Source organism: Rhinopithecus roxellana, chromosome 3 (genome assembly GCF_007565055.1).
Source record: "Rhinopithecus roxellana isolate Shanxi Qingling chromosome 3, ASM756505v1, whole genome shotgun sequence".
Classification (NCBI taxonomy): Eukaryota; Metazoa; Chordata; class Mammalia; order Primates; family Cercopithecidae; genus Rhinopithecus; species Rhinopithecus roxellana.
Window position 1 is genome coordinate 183,790,911 of NC_044551.1, and position 16,193 is coordinate 183,807,103.

A 16,193-nucleotide genomic window follows, 5' to 3' on the forward strand; every position below is an offset into this window, starting at 1 on the left:
TGCAAATATTTTCAATCGTGTTTAACTAACCCTCCACATATATTTTATAATTTAGGCAAGTGTATTTCAAACCAGTAACTTTCATTTCACCCTAATACTGCAATATGCTTCCTGACTACATAACCCCTGACTGTTCTTCATTTCATAACCATACTGCCATTACCACATCTAATAAAATTACACTAGTTCTTTTGGTATCATCCAATAACTACTCTATATTAAAATTACTTAATTGTCACAAAACCCTTTGAGAAGTTTTTTGCTTTTTGATTTTTAAGTCAGGATCCTAAGAATTCATATATTGCATTTGAGTGACATATTTCTTGACTTTTTTATTTTAAATTAACTTTTTTGTTTTGAGATAACCATAGATTCACATGCAGTTATAAGAAATAATACAGAGTGATCCGTATGCTCCTTACCAAGTTTCCCCCAGTGGGAATGTGTGGCATTACTACTGCACAATATCACAACCAGAATACTGACATTGATGAAATGAAGAGACAGAACATCTCCATCACCACAAGGATCACTCACGTAGCCCTTTTGAGGGCACACTCCCTTCCCTTCTCCAACCCCTCCTTAACACCTGGAAAATAATAATCTGTTCTCTATTTTTTAAAATCTTGTCATTTCTTGAATGTCATCTAAATTAAACCATAGTGTATACAGCCTTTTGAGATTGGCTGTTTTTCACTCAGCACAATTTTCTGCAGATTATTCAGGTCGTTAAGGTCATCAATATTTTTTTTTTCCTTCTTATTGCCAAGTAGTAATGCAAGATTTGTAGGATCACAGCTTGTTTAAATATTTGCCAGTTGAAGAACAATGAGGTTGCTTCAAACTTGTAGCCGTTACAACTAAATCAGCTATAAACATTCATGTGCAGGTTTCCTTGTGAACATAAGTTTCCATTTCTCTGGGATAAATGCCACAGGAATGCAACTGCTGGGCTGTATGCTTATTGTTGTTTTCAATGGAACCACCAAACTGTTTTCTAGAGAGTCTGTACTATTTTACATTCCTAACAATAATGTATGATTGGTTCAGATGTTCTGCATCCTCACCGATATTTGATGTTGTCACTATTTGTGAATATTAATTTTTAACCATTCTGACAGATGTGTAGTGATAGTTTACTGTGGGTTCTTGGTCTCGTTGACTTCAAGAATGAAGCCACGGACCCTCGCAGTGAGTGTTACAGTTCTTAAAGATGGTGGGTCCAGAGTTTGTTCCTTCAGCTGTTCAGATGTGTCCGGAGTTTCTTCCTTCTGGTGGGTTCGTGGTCTCGCTGACTTCTGGGGTGAAGCCACAGACCTTCACAGTGAGTGTTACAGCTCTTAAAGGTGGCACGTCCAGAGTTGTTGGTTCCTCCTGGTGGGTTTGCAGTCTTGCTGACTTCAGGAGTGAAGCCACAGAACCTCACCGTGAGTGTTACAACTCATGAAGGTAGTGCGCAGCAGCAAGATTTATTGTGAAGAGCGAAAGAATAAAGCTGCCACAGAGTGGAAAGGGACCTGAGCGGGTTGCCTCTGCTGACTTATTTGGCCCTGTCCACATCCTGCTGATTGGTCCATTTTACAGAGTGCTGATTGGTGCATTTACAATCTTTTAGCTAGACCCAGAGTGCTGATTGGTGCATTTTTACAGAGTGCTGATTGGTCCCTTTACAATCCTTTAGCTAGACACAGAGTGCTGATTGGTGTGTTTTTACAGAGTGCTGATTGGTCCATTTACAATCCTTTAGCTAGACACAGAGTGCTGATTGGTGCATTTTTACAGAGTGCCAAGTGGTGTTTTTATATAGCTAGACACAAAAGTTCTCCAAGTCCCCACCTGACCTAAGAAGTCCAGCTGGCTTCACCTCTCAGTTTTAATCTAATTTTTCCTAATGGCTAATGATGTTGAACATCTTTTCACGTGTTTACATGTCATCTATCTGTCCTCTTTAGTGAAATGTCTGTTCAGGTCTTTTGCCTATTTTCTAATTAGATTGCTTGAGTTTTTTCTTGTAGATTTTTTAGAGTTCTTTATATAGTTTAGATAGTATTCTTTTTTTCTGATTTGTGGTTTGCAAATATTTTCTGCCAGTGTTTAGCTTGTCCATTCATCTTCTTAACAGAGTCTATTACACAAAAATATTTTTAGTTTTGAGGAAGTCCAAGTTATATACTGTTTTTTCCCCGTGGATTGAGTGTTTGGTTTCAAGTTTAAGAAATATTTGTTTAGCCCTAGGCTTGAAGATTTTCTCCTATTTTTTTGACTTCCACAATTGTACATTGCACATTTCAATCTGTGCTCTACTTTGAACTAATTTTTGTATAACATATGAGTTGTGGATAAAATTTCAGTTTTTCCCTATTGATGTCCAATTGCTCCAGCACCATTTATTGAAAACGCTATATTTTCTTCACTGAATTGTTTTTACATCTTTTCAAAAATCAGTTGGCTGTATCTGTGGGTCTATTTCCAGGTTTCCTAGTCTGTTCCATTGATGTATGTGTCTATCTCTCCAGCAGTTTCATACAGTCATGATTACTACACTTGTATACATATTGGGTCTTGAAATTAGGTAGACTATATCCACTTTATTTTGTTGTTTTCAATATTGCTGTAGCTATTCTAGTTTATTTGTTTTTTATATAAATTTTATAATAAGCTTGTCTATGTTTATTAAATTATTGCTAAGATTTTATATGATTTTGTCTTAAATCTCTGTGAGAGTTCATAGAGAACTAATTCTTTATGTTGAGCCTTCAAATCCTCAAAAACTCTATGTCTCTCCATTTATTTAGATCTTTGATTTCTTTCATCAGAGTTGTGTACTTTTCAGCATGAGTCCTGAACATTTTTAGTAGATTTAGTGCTAACTACTTACATTTTGAGAAATTAAGAATAACACTACATTTTAATATCTGTATTAATGTTAAATGCTGTTGTATTTTTTAAAAGCAATTGCTTTTTGCATGTTTATCTTGTGTTCTGTGACTGCTTAACTCATGAATTCTCAGGTTTTTTGTAGATTCTATGAGACTTTTTACACAGACTATCCTGTCATCTGGAAATAGGCATGGTTTCACATCTTCCTTTCCCATCCATATATCTTTTGTTTTGTTTTCTTGCCTTGTTGCACTGAATAGAATTTTCATCACCATATTAAATAAGAGTGGTGAGAGTGAATATCCTTTTTGTCTCCAAACTGAGGGGAAAACTTTATCCAATAAATATAAGGAGAGCTGAGGTGTTTTGTAGATCTTCTCTACTGGATGAGACAATTCCTGTCTCCTTTTACATTCAAAGGGTGTTTGTCATGAATGAGTGTTGGATTTTGTCAGATTATTTTTTTCTCCATCAGTTAATATGATTATGTGTGTCTTCTACCACAGCCTATTAGTATGGTTGATTGCAAGAGATTGATTTTTGAATATAGAACCTACATTCATCCTTGAAATAAACCCTAATTGATCATGGTCTTGATTATTTTTATGTATTGCTAAATTATATTCACTAATTATTTGTTTTGACTTTTACATCTATATTCATGAGTGATATTGATCTGTATGTAGCTTTCTCTCTTTCTTTCATATTACTTTTCTCTGACTTTGTTAATGAGGTACTTCTAGCTTGCTGAAAGAAATTAGTAAGTCTTCATTCATCTTCTATTTTTTGGTAAAGATTGTGTAAAATTGGTGTCAATTCTTTGGTAGAATTCTTCAGTGTAACTCTTTGCCTAAAGATTCTTTTTGGAGGAATATTTTTATTAAAAATTTAAACTCTTTAGTGGTTCTAGGGCTACTTACATTATCTGTTTTATAATGGATGAATTATGGTAGTATGTGTTTTTGGAGGAATTGGTCCATGTCTTCCAAGTTGTAAAATTTATGAAGGTGAGTTGCTTGTAGTCTCTGTTATCTTTCTGATGGTTGCAGAGTCTGTTTGATATCTCCTCTTTTGTAACAAGTAATTTGTGTGTTTTCTCCCTTATTCTTTGTCAGTTTTCCTAGATTTTAGTTAAAGTTACTGATCTTTCCAAAGACATGACTCTTCATTGATTTTCCCTATTGTGTTTTCATTTTTAACTTTATTAATCTCTGCTCTTGTTGTTATTATTTGCTCCTTCTGCTTATTTTGGGTTTATTTTGTTGTTCTTTTTCTAAGTTCTTCAAATGAAAATTTAGTTTACTAATTTGAGATTTTCATCTTTCTAATGTCTGCATTTAGTACTGGGTAGTGACAATAGTTGCAGTTTTCACTAGGTCCCGTCCAATGTCACTTCAGTGGAAGAAGGCTGGAGGGTAGAAGCTTCTCACTGGCACAACAAAGACAGTCTGCTTGTTACTAACCCTGCCACCAACTTGGCTTTCTCTGACACCTCCCAGATTGGTTCACTCATTACAGTTTGGTGAGGTGGAAGTCTAGGCTCCCATCTCAACCTTTCCTAGCACAAAGTACCACTGCATCTCAGCCTGAGTGACAGAGTGAAACCCAGTCTCAAAAAAAAAAAAAAAAAAAAGAAAAGAAAAGAAAAAAAGAAAGAAAGAAAAAGAAAAAAACCTGTAAGAGTTACTCACTTTTTATTATTACATTTATTTGATGAAGAAGTTATTTATCTTATAGAAAGTTTCATGTTCTAGATTTATCTGCTTGGAATGATGCCATTTAACTTGTTCTCTCATTTCCTATATTTCTTATAAATATATGTTAAGTCTTATAGAAAGTTTCACGTTCTTGATTTTCTGGTCGATGAGATGTCATTTAACTTATTTCTTCAACTCCTGTTTTTTCTCATAAACCAAAAGTTAAATTTTGAGACTCATACATAGGTTTAATTCTTTTGAGAAAAAAATATTTTGAGTGGTGCTATATGCTTTTACAGCATTGTATCAGGAGGCACATTGGGCCTGGCTGTCTCACATTAGTGATGCTAAGGTGAATTGATGGGTTTGGGTATCATCAACTTATACCATTTCCTATATTTTCCCATTAACCACTGGATTTAGCATGTGGCAGAGCTTTTGAGTTGTACTTCTGCTTCTCTGTCATATTCCCCTGATTGGATCATTGCCTGCTTCTTTACTATTTTAAAACTTCAAAACAGCAGCTCCAGGCCAGGGCTACTAGGATCAACAGTATATCATAAGAAAGTTGTAGGAGTCCAGCTTAGCTATGAAACAGATACAACAGGTGCAGCTATATCTGCTGTTTATGAACATTCTTCCTTCCTGCCTCTGTCCCTAGACCACTCTAACTAAGCAACACAATCTAAGGAGGAAAGCTACTGTAAGAGAGTAATGCCAATGTCAGAGGAGTAGACAGCTTCCCAGAAGAGAAGGGTCACATACAGCAGGGATGGCCAAGTCCAGACCTTGACACCTTGAGCTATTTGCTCCGTTGTGGCCACAGTACTATCATAGGATACTATACAAACTAAAGCCCGGGCCTTGGTTTTTCTATTCCACACACTTTACCAGAAAGATAGCTTATACCTTTGGGGAAAATAAAAACTCAGGCAAAAATAATGATATTTGAGGAGGACAGATGTAATAAGAGAGACAATAAACTGAACATCTCATGCTAATGAAGGCAAAATTAACGTAACCGACTGATCAATAAATTTAAACAAGCATAAAGTATCCGCAAGTAGATAAATAATTTTGTTAACAGAAGCAGAAAGAAACATGAAAAAGAATACTGGATATAAACATGTAATTGTTGACACAGGGAACTCAGAGATTTCCTGAGAACGTAGTGCCTAGATTCAGATCTCTTGTTTCCTTTGAGCCAAATTAATGCTTGAGCCTAAGAGTAATTATATGTGGCTAAAGCCCTGGGATTAGCTAGGGACAAAAATGTATGGGCCACTCCTCCATACCATGGGTGGCCAACTGCACAGCAGCACAGGGATGCAGGCACCGGTACCCAAAGGTGAACACTCCCTGAGGAGCATAGCATTGCTGAATACAGAAACCTCCACAGAGAGGTTCGAGAGAGGTTCCTGTCATCACACATGAATGTGCTGTCATGCTTACTTCCCCAAAGGAGGCCATGAGCAGCTGAAGCAATGGTCTGAGGCTAAGATCATGCAGAAAAACAGAGTGGAAAAATTTGTCCCAGGTGCATCAGCAGAGAAATGGCCACCTACCTTTACATCATGAGACACTATGTCAGAGAATACATACATACATACATATATATGCATATATTTATTATACACGCACACATACATATATATACAAGATTTTCACCAAAGATACCACAACATGACACACTATGTCAGAGAATACATACATATATGTATATATTTATTATACACACAAATATATGTGTGTGTGTGTGTGTGTGTGTGTATACAGTTTCCACCACTAAAGATACCACAACAACTAGACTTGAGCCTTCATGAGCCAACTTAGGAAGAATGCTACATGTACCGAGCAAATGAGAGAACAGGATCAAAAACAAAAATCATAGCCAGGCATGGTAGCTCACACCTGTAATCTCAATACTTTGGGCTGAAATGGAAGGATCACTTGAGGCCAGGAGTTCAAGATCAGCCCAGGCAACATAGAATATCTTGTCTCGACAAAAAATTTGATAAACTAGCATGGCTTGGTGGCTTGCATCTGTAGTCCTAGCTGCTTGGGAGGCTGAAGCAAAAGGAATGCTTGAACCCTGCAGTTTGAGGTTGCAGTGAGCTATGATCACACCAGTGAACTCCAACAATGACAACAGAGCAAGACTCTGTCTCAAAAAAAGAAAAGAAAAAAAATCACAACAAACATCTTTAGTGAAATAAACAACTATGGAGGAAGGAGATGAATACCTGAGTAAATTCATAACAACAACAATAGAAGCACTTTAAAAGATCTACTGTAGAAGAAAATAAAAGACTTAAAAATTTCCCAAAGCTTTAAAACAATTTCAAATGTTAAAAATCAGAAAAATTAAATAAAAGAGACAACAGTTACAGCTAGGAACTACATTAGAGGCTTAGCAGAGCAAATGTAAATAAAATAAATGCCTCAAAGTGTACAGTAAAAATAATATAAAAATATATAACTTGCAATGTAAGAACTCTTGGAAACCAGAATATATACATTGTGAGATAAATTCTATTTATTTCTAAACTGTCTTAAAAGATAGAATGGAATTAGAATTGACAGGAAAAGGAAGAGATAAAATCATTCCAAATGTCTGATTATGAGGAGGAGAAAGAAGAGGAAGAAGAAGATAATATATGAAAAGTATACCATCTCAAGCCCTTATCGCATTGATCTTATTGAGGACAATAAGATTAGAATAGATGAAATATTATTTACTCAGAATTCTCAGTGGGGAAAATGTTATTTAGTTCATGAATAGAAGGGAAATTATACATATCTTATTAGGCGAAAGGAGAAAGAGAAGATAAACCTTACAGAAAATGAAAGGTAAAATAGAATCTACGTAGTAAAGAAGGGCGAAATAACTTCATTAGATAGCAAAAGAATGGAATAGAATAAGACAAAACAAGGTGAGAAATAATAGCCATATTGTAAGATTGAAAGGATAAGTGGAATTATTGTAGTCGTTATATTGAAAACCAAGTATTAAATATTTTCAGTAAGAGATAGAGATTAAAAACTAATTCCAGCTATAAATTGCTGATAGGAGTATATGCAAAAAGAGAAGATATATACAAAGTTTCAAATTAAAAGAACGTGCAAAGAGATTACAGTCAAATGTAAGCAAAATTACAAAAGTGGCACCATTCATATAGAAAACATGAATTTTGAAATTAGTACAACAAAAAATAAACCATTGTAATGATTAAAACAATATTTATGAAAATGCAAAACTTTAAAAACTATGTATGAACAAAAAAGTAGATATTAGGGATGCAAGAATTTATTTTGCTTTTCTCAGAATTGGATCTAATAAAAAACATAGAAATACAGACACAAAAGAATTAAATAATACTATTTGTCTAGCTGTAAAGGAGCTTTTAAAACTTTATTAGTACAACATATTTTCCTATATTCATTAAAAATTTTAAATTCTTTGTCATAAATTTGATTTCAAGAGAAATTTTAATGAAAAGACATTAACAAACTATATTCTATGAGTCTAAGATAACAAGGTAATAAAATGATAAATAATAAAAAACAAGAAAATGTTTAACTTGGAAACTAAGAATCACAATTTTAGAATACTTGATTAAAAGGAGAAAATAAAAGAATATTCTGAACCATGTAAGTAAATATAAATAAAAATGAAAATACTTTATATTAATTTTTTTTTTTTTTTTTTTTTTTTTTGAGATAGAGTCTCACTGGGTCACCCAGGCAGGAGTAATGGCACAATCTCTCAGCTCACTTCAACTTCTGCCTCTCAGGCTGAAGAGATTTTCCCTCCTCAGCCTCCCGAGTAGCTGGGACTACAGGCATGCACCCCCATACCTGACTAAGTTTTTGTATTTTTGGTAAAGACGGGGTTTCACCACTTTTCACAGGCTGGACTCAAACTCCTGGCCTCAAGCTATCTGCCTGCCTCAGCCTCACAAAATGTTGGGATTACAGGCATGAGGCATCACTACCAGCTTTATACCAAATTTTATGGGACACAGTGAAAGCAGTACATGAAGAAAAATACACAGCCCTAAATTCTTCGTTTTTAAAAAGAAAGAAGACACATAAAGGAAATAAGTATTACTAAGAAAATTAAAACAATAATCAGAAAATGTCCCAAAATACTTAATTAATAATAATAATAATAATGACACAAAGATTTTGATAAATTAACAAAACTTATTTTTTGTATTTAAACAAAATATAAAAAGTAAAATTATGAAAAGTTAAGAACAAAAAAGGACAATTAATTATAAAAAATCATTACATGAAATCGTTTGTTAGCAGATTTGAGGTCTTATAAAAAATAGGGGACTTCTTAGAAAAATTAATTTGCTAATGATTTGCAGTGAGCTATGATCATACCAATGAACTCCAGCATAAACAACAGAGTGAGACCCTGTCTCAAGAAAAAAAAAAAATCACAACACACATTATAAGGGAAATAAACAAGTGCAAAAGGAATGAGATGAATGCCTGAGTAAACTGATAATAATAATACTCACAATGGAGACACTTTAAAAGATCCACTGTAGAAGAAAATAAAGACAAACATAGGATTACATAGCTCACTACAAGTCATTAAAAAACCTCAAAATTGCTTAAGAAGAAAAGTAACTTGCTTAGAGTGTATTAAATAATGATTAGAAATATGGTTATTCTAAAATTGACCGCATAATTGGAAGTAAAGCACTCCTCAGCAAATGTGAAAGAACAGAAATCACAACAAACTGTGTCTCAGACCACAGTGCAATCAAATAAAAACTCAGAATTAAGAAACTCACTTAAAATCACACAACTACACGGAAACTAAACAACCTTCTCCTGAATGATCACTGGGTAAATAACAAAATGAAGGCAGAAATAAAGATGTTCTTTGAAACCAATGGAACACATTTAAAGCAGTGTGTAGAGGGAAATTTATAGCACTAAATTTATAGCCCACAAGAGAAAGCAGGAAAGGTCTAAAATTGACACCCTAACATCATGCTTAAAAGAACTAGAGAAGCAAGAGTAAACAAATTTAATAAGCTAGCAGAAGACAAGAAATAAGTAAGATCAGAGCAGAACTGAAGGAGATAAGAGACACAAAAACTCTTCAAAAAAAAAAAAATCAATGAATCTAGGAGCTGATTTTTTTAAAAGATCAACAAAATTAACAGGCCACTAGCAAGACTAATAAAGAAGAAAAGAGTGAAGAATCAAGTAGACATAATAAAAATGATAAAGGGGATATCACCACCGATCCCACAGAAATATAATCTACCATCAGAGAAAATTATAAACACCTCTATACAAATCAACTAGAAAATCTAGAAGAAATGGATAAATTCCTGGACACATACAACCTCCCAAAACTAAACCAGGAAGAAGCTGAATCTCTGAATAGACCAATAACAGGCTCTGACATTGAGGCAGTAATTAATAGCCTTCCAACCAAAAAAAGTCCAGGACCAGAAGAAGTCACAGCCGAATTCTACCAGAAGTACAAAGAGGAGCTGGTACCATTCCTTCTGAAACTATTCCAATCAATAGAAAAAGAGGGAATCCTCCCTAACTCATTTTGTGAGGCCAGAATCATCCTGATACCAAAGCCTGGCAGAGACACAACAGAAAAAGAGAATTTTAGACCAATATCCTTGATGAACATCAATGCAAAAATGCTCAATAAAATACAGGCAAATTGAATCCAGCAGCACATCAAAAAGCGTATCCACCACAATCAAGTTGGGTTCATCCCTGCAACGCAAGGCTGTTTCAACATACACAAATCAATAAATGTAACCCATTACATAAACAGAACCAAAGACAAAAACCACATGTTTATCTTAATAGATGCAGAAAAGGCCATTGACAAAATTCAACAGCACTTCATGCTAAAAACTCTCAATAAACTAGGTATTGATGGAACGTATCTCAAAATAATGAAAGCTATTTATGACAAACCCACAGCCAATATCACACTGAATGGGCAAAAACTGGAAGCATTCCCTTTGAAAACCCATACAAGACAAGGATGCCCTTTCTCACCACTCCCATTCAACATAGTTTTGGAAGTTCTGGCCAGGGCAATCAGGCAAGAGAAAGAAATAAAGAGTATTCAGTTAGGAAAAGAGAAAGTCAAATTTTCCCTGTTTGCAGATGACATGATTGTATATTTAGAAAGCCCCATCGTCTCAGCCCAAAATCTCCTTAAGCTGATAAGCAACTTCAGCAAAGTCTCAGGATACAAAATCACTGTGCAAAAATCATAAGTATTCCTGTACACCAATAACAGACAAATAGAGAGCCAAATCATGAGTGAACACCCATTCATGATTGCTACAAAGAGAATAAAATACCTAGGAATCCAACTTACAAGGGAAGTGAAGGACATCTTCAAAGAAAACGACAAACCACTGCTCAACAAAAGAAAAGATGACACAAACAAATGGAATAACATTCCATGCTCATGGATAGGAAGAAACAATATCGTAAAAATGGCCATACTGTCCAAAGTAATTTATAGATTCAATGCTATCCCCATTAAGCTACCAATGACTTTCTTCACAGAATTGGAAAAAACTACTGTAAAGTTCATATGGAAATAAAAAAGAGCCCACATTGCCAATACAATCCTAAGCAAAAAGAACAAAGTTGGAGGCACCACGCTACCTGACTTCAAACTATACTACAAGGCTACAGTAACCAAAACAGCATGGTACCAGTACCAAAACAGATAAATAGACCAATGGAACAGAACAGAGGCTGTAGAAATGACACCGCACATCTACAACCATCTGATCTTTGACAAACCTGACAAAAACAAGCAATGGGGAAAGGATTCCCTATTTAATAAATGGTGCTGGGAAAACTGGCTAGTCATATGTAGAAAACTGAAACTGGATCCCTTTCTTATACCTTATACAAAAATTAATTCAAGGTGGATTAAAGATTTAAATGTTAGACTTAAAACCAAAAAAAAAAAAAAAAAGAACCCTAGAAGAAAACCTAGGCAATACCATTTGGGACATAGGTATGGGCAAGGACTTCATGACTGAAACACCAAAAACAACGGCAACAAAAACCAAAATTGACAAATGCAATCTAGTTAAACTAAAGAACTTCTGCACAGCAAAAGAAAATACCATCAGAGTGAACAGGCAACTTACGGAACAGAAGAAAATTTTTGCAATCTACCCATCTGACAAAGGACTAATATCCAAAATCTCCAAAGAACTCAAACAAATTTACAAGAAAAAACCAAACAACCCATCAAAAAGTAGGCAAAGCATATGAACAGACATTTCTCAAAAGAAGACATTCATTCAGCCAACAGACACATAGAAAAATGCTCATCATCGCTAGCCGTCAGAGAAATGCAAATCAAAACCACAATGAGATACTATCTCACACCAGTTAGAATGGTGATCATTAAAAAGTCAGGAAACAATAGGTGCTGGAGAGGATGTGGAGAAATAGGAACACTTTTACACTGTTGATGGGACTGTAAACTAGTTCAACCATTGTGGAAGACAGTGTGGCGATTCCTCAAGGATCTAGAACTAGAAATACTCTTTGACCCAGCCATCCCATTATTGGGTATATACCCAAAAGATTATAAATCATTCTACATTAAAGCCACATGCACATGTATGTTTATTGTGGCACTATTCACAATAGCAAAGACTTGGAACCAACCCAAATGTCCATCAGTGATACACTGGATTAAGAAAATGTGCACATACACACCATGGAATAATATGCAGCCATAAAAAAGGATGAGTTCATGTCCTTTGCAGGAACATGGACAAAGCTGGAAACCATCGTTCTCAGCAAACTATCACAAGGACAGAAAACTAAACACCACATGTTCTCACTCATAGGTGGGAACTGAACAATGAGAACACTTAGACACAGCACGGGGAACATCACACACTGGGGCCTGTCGAGGGGTGACGGACTGGGGGAAAGATAGCATTAGGAGAAATACCTAATATAAATAACAAGTTGATGGGTGCAGCAAACCAACATGGCACATGTATACCTATGTAACAAACCTACAAGTTGTACACATGTACCCTACAACTTAAAGTATTAAAAAAAAAGAACAACTTTGATCCAGGAATTCTAATTCCACTCCTGGAGTCCATCACAAATGCACTCAGGAAAATGGTTTGTCCTTTGTTCTCTTCTGGGAATTGTTGACTTCAGAGGTGGAGACTGACCCGTCATCTTAACGCCAAGTGGAAAAGAACCAAAAAATCACATGGAACTTGACATTGACATTATAGAATTACTGAATTAATGTCAGGGTTTGACATCTTTCAGACCTCCTATTACCTGGAAAAAATAATTTACTATGTAGATTTACATTATTTATGTATATTTCCCTTATCCACAGTAAATACAAAGTCTAACTGAACATGGATACTATCCTAACATATAATGAGATATGACTTCAAAACCATTTTCATTAAAATAATTTTGGTCCTGGGATAGAAACAGGTTCAATACCCCAAAGGACAATGGGAAGGCAAATATACCTATTAATACATAAAAACCTGATAGACAGTAAAGAGACCATCAAAAAAAAAAAAGAGAGAGAAAAGAAAAGTTCTGGAGCATGATAGCACACATTCTCTATTCCCTGATCTTCCCTTCTAAACACAACTGAATACCCTGAAAATAATTCTACAGTCATTCATAAAAGGACTCTAAAAGGTGGAAAGAAGCTAGGCTGTTCATGACCTATGAACCAAGGGCTTAAAGAATGACACCACAGTGAGTTCCTAGTTTTTGTTTTGTTTTGTTTTGTTTTGCTTTGTTTTAATTCCCATGTTTCTTATACTAGGCACAAGAAAGACCTGCAACTCAGAACTCCAAAAGACATAAAAATAACAAAAAAGAAAATGTCACTCTCTCGGTCTAAAGGATTAGCAAAGGGAAAGCCCAGAAGCTGCTTAATGAGGACACCTATACTCAGTAACTGTGGTGGGCTTGATCTGCCAGCAAGGACAGCACTAGTAGAACCCAGATGACCTGATCCATCCCATGCTGGACACGTGCCAGCAGCCGCAGGCCTGATCTGCCTATAGCCATGTTACCAGCAGAGTTCAGGCACCAGCACATACCTCACCCATACCTGCTGACAACAGTGGGGCTGATCCTTATTGAGTCGGAGTGGCAATGGTGGAACGTTGACTGGTTGATTCATCCTCTGCCCCACACCAGGTGATAGTTCTGGTGCCTCATAGTTCTCAAACCAGCAAGAGAATACCACCTAGGCCTTAGAGCTTCACTAACTGAAAACCACCCAATCTCAGTGACTACAATGTCGCCACCTAACAGCAGAAGATGGTCTAGATCCAGGTATCTCCTGCTCCTTTACACAAAAGCAGAAGGCGAACCAACCCTGAAATCACATAAACCTCAACCTAGGGAAAGAAAGTCACTGAGTCCCCACAGATCCTGGTTCTCTAACTGATGGCAGAAAATACAGACAGTCACTCCACACTTCCATCCCAACAAGTATGGCAAATACTGGGAAGTCTTCCATAACTAGGTGGGTAAAAAATAAGCCAGGGGAAATGCTGATAATCTTATAAGCTAAGCATGTCCTTACCTTCATGTACTAACAACAGATGGTCCAGAGAATTGCCTTCCACAGTGCAGGAGACATTAGTAAAGATACAGCAGTAGCTCAACACAGACAGAAGAACAAAGTAGAGCAGAATAGCATACAAGGGCTCAGAAAACTAAACTGTCATTGGAACTGCAACCCACAAAAATAGATCAGAATATACACAATGAATCTAAAGAGGGTCACTTCTTTATTTTCATTAAAATATGTTAAAATATATGATTTAAATGAGATAAATTGTCTTTAAAAATAATATCAAAGAAGCCCAGGATACAGTTTATTATAGAATCACTCTGTGTCAGGAAAGCAACAATTTGAGTAACAAAAGACAATCAATCTGTACCAATACAGAAATTAATCAGATATTTAAATTACCAAACAATGATTTTTAAAATTCATCATAATATTGCTTTCAGTGTAATTATAAATGTCTTTGAAACAATTAAAATAATCTCAGCAAAGAATTAAATATTATAAAAAAAGGAAATACAGAAATAAACTAATAAAATAACTGAAAAGTTTTAAAACTTTACCTGGTAGAAACTGATCTGAAAATACAAAAACCAAAATGGAAAAGTAGATGGGCTTCATAATACAGAAGAGATGATGAAAGATAGAATTAGAAAACTTGAGAACGTATCAACAGAATTTATCTCATTGAAACAATGTAAAGAAAATAGAGAAAAAGTGAATAGAGACTCAGGGATGTCTGGGACAAGAATAAAAGAGCTAATTTATGTATCACTGGAGTTCCAGAAAAGAGGACAATGAACATGGAGCTAAAATATTAATCAAAGAAATAATGACTACAACTTCCCTGATTTAGGAAAAGGCATAAGTCTATAATACAAGAAGCTGGCAAAATTCTCAGTAAAATAAATCCAAAGAAATCCACACTATGGCACACTACAATTAAAGTTTTGGAATCTAGAAATGAGGACAAACTGTGTGAGCAATCATACAGAAATGACAGATTACCACAGTTTGAATGGTGGTCAAATTCTCCTTTAAACCCTTGGAAGAGAAAAGGAAGGAGCACATATTTTTCAGACACTAGAAACAAACACTTGTCACCAAGAAATTCCATACTCCATGAAATTGTTCTTCAGGAATATAGAGAAAAGCAAGACATCCTTAGTTTTAAAAAAATCCAACGAAGTATAAAATAAGTTGTATATAAACTTCAAAAATGAGCAAAAGACATAAACAGATCAAATAGGATATGTCATTGGCAGATAAGCAGGTGACATATTATCTTAATTAGCCATTAGAACATGCAAACTAAAATTACAATGATATATCACCACCGACCTATTAAGAAACAGGGAAAAATCAAATTCTGACAAGGACACAAAGAAACTGGATCATGATCACCCAAAAATCCCCATGGGAAGGTAAAAGTGTACAGTCACTCTGGAAAACCGTATCTGTTTCATATAAAACTAAACATGCATTTAACAAAAACCCAGCAATTGTACTTGTCAATATGTAGCCCAGAAATAATGAAAACCTACACACACACACACACACACACACACACACACACAAAACACACAATGTACATAAATTTTCCTGGAAGATTTAAATTAGATTACCTAATTTTAAAATTAGGTAGAGTAAGAGATCAACAATAAGAGCTGATAACAAAATCGAATAGTTATAACATGTCAGCATCACCACCTTTGCACTCTGGGACAATTTTAAAAAATTATTTTATTTTTATAAATTTATGGCATACAAATATAATTTTGTTATGTGAGTATATTGCAAAGTGGTGAAATGAGGGCTTTCAGCATATCCATCTCTGAGGTAATGTACATTTTACCCATTAAGTAGTTTCTCATCTTCTACCCCATCTCATCCTCCCACTCTTTTCAGTTTCCATTGTCTGTCATTCCAAACTCTACATCCATGTGTACACACTATTTAGCTTCCATTTTTACATGAGAACATGTAATATTTTCCTT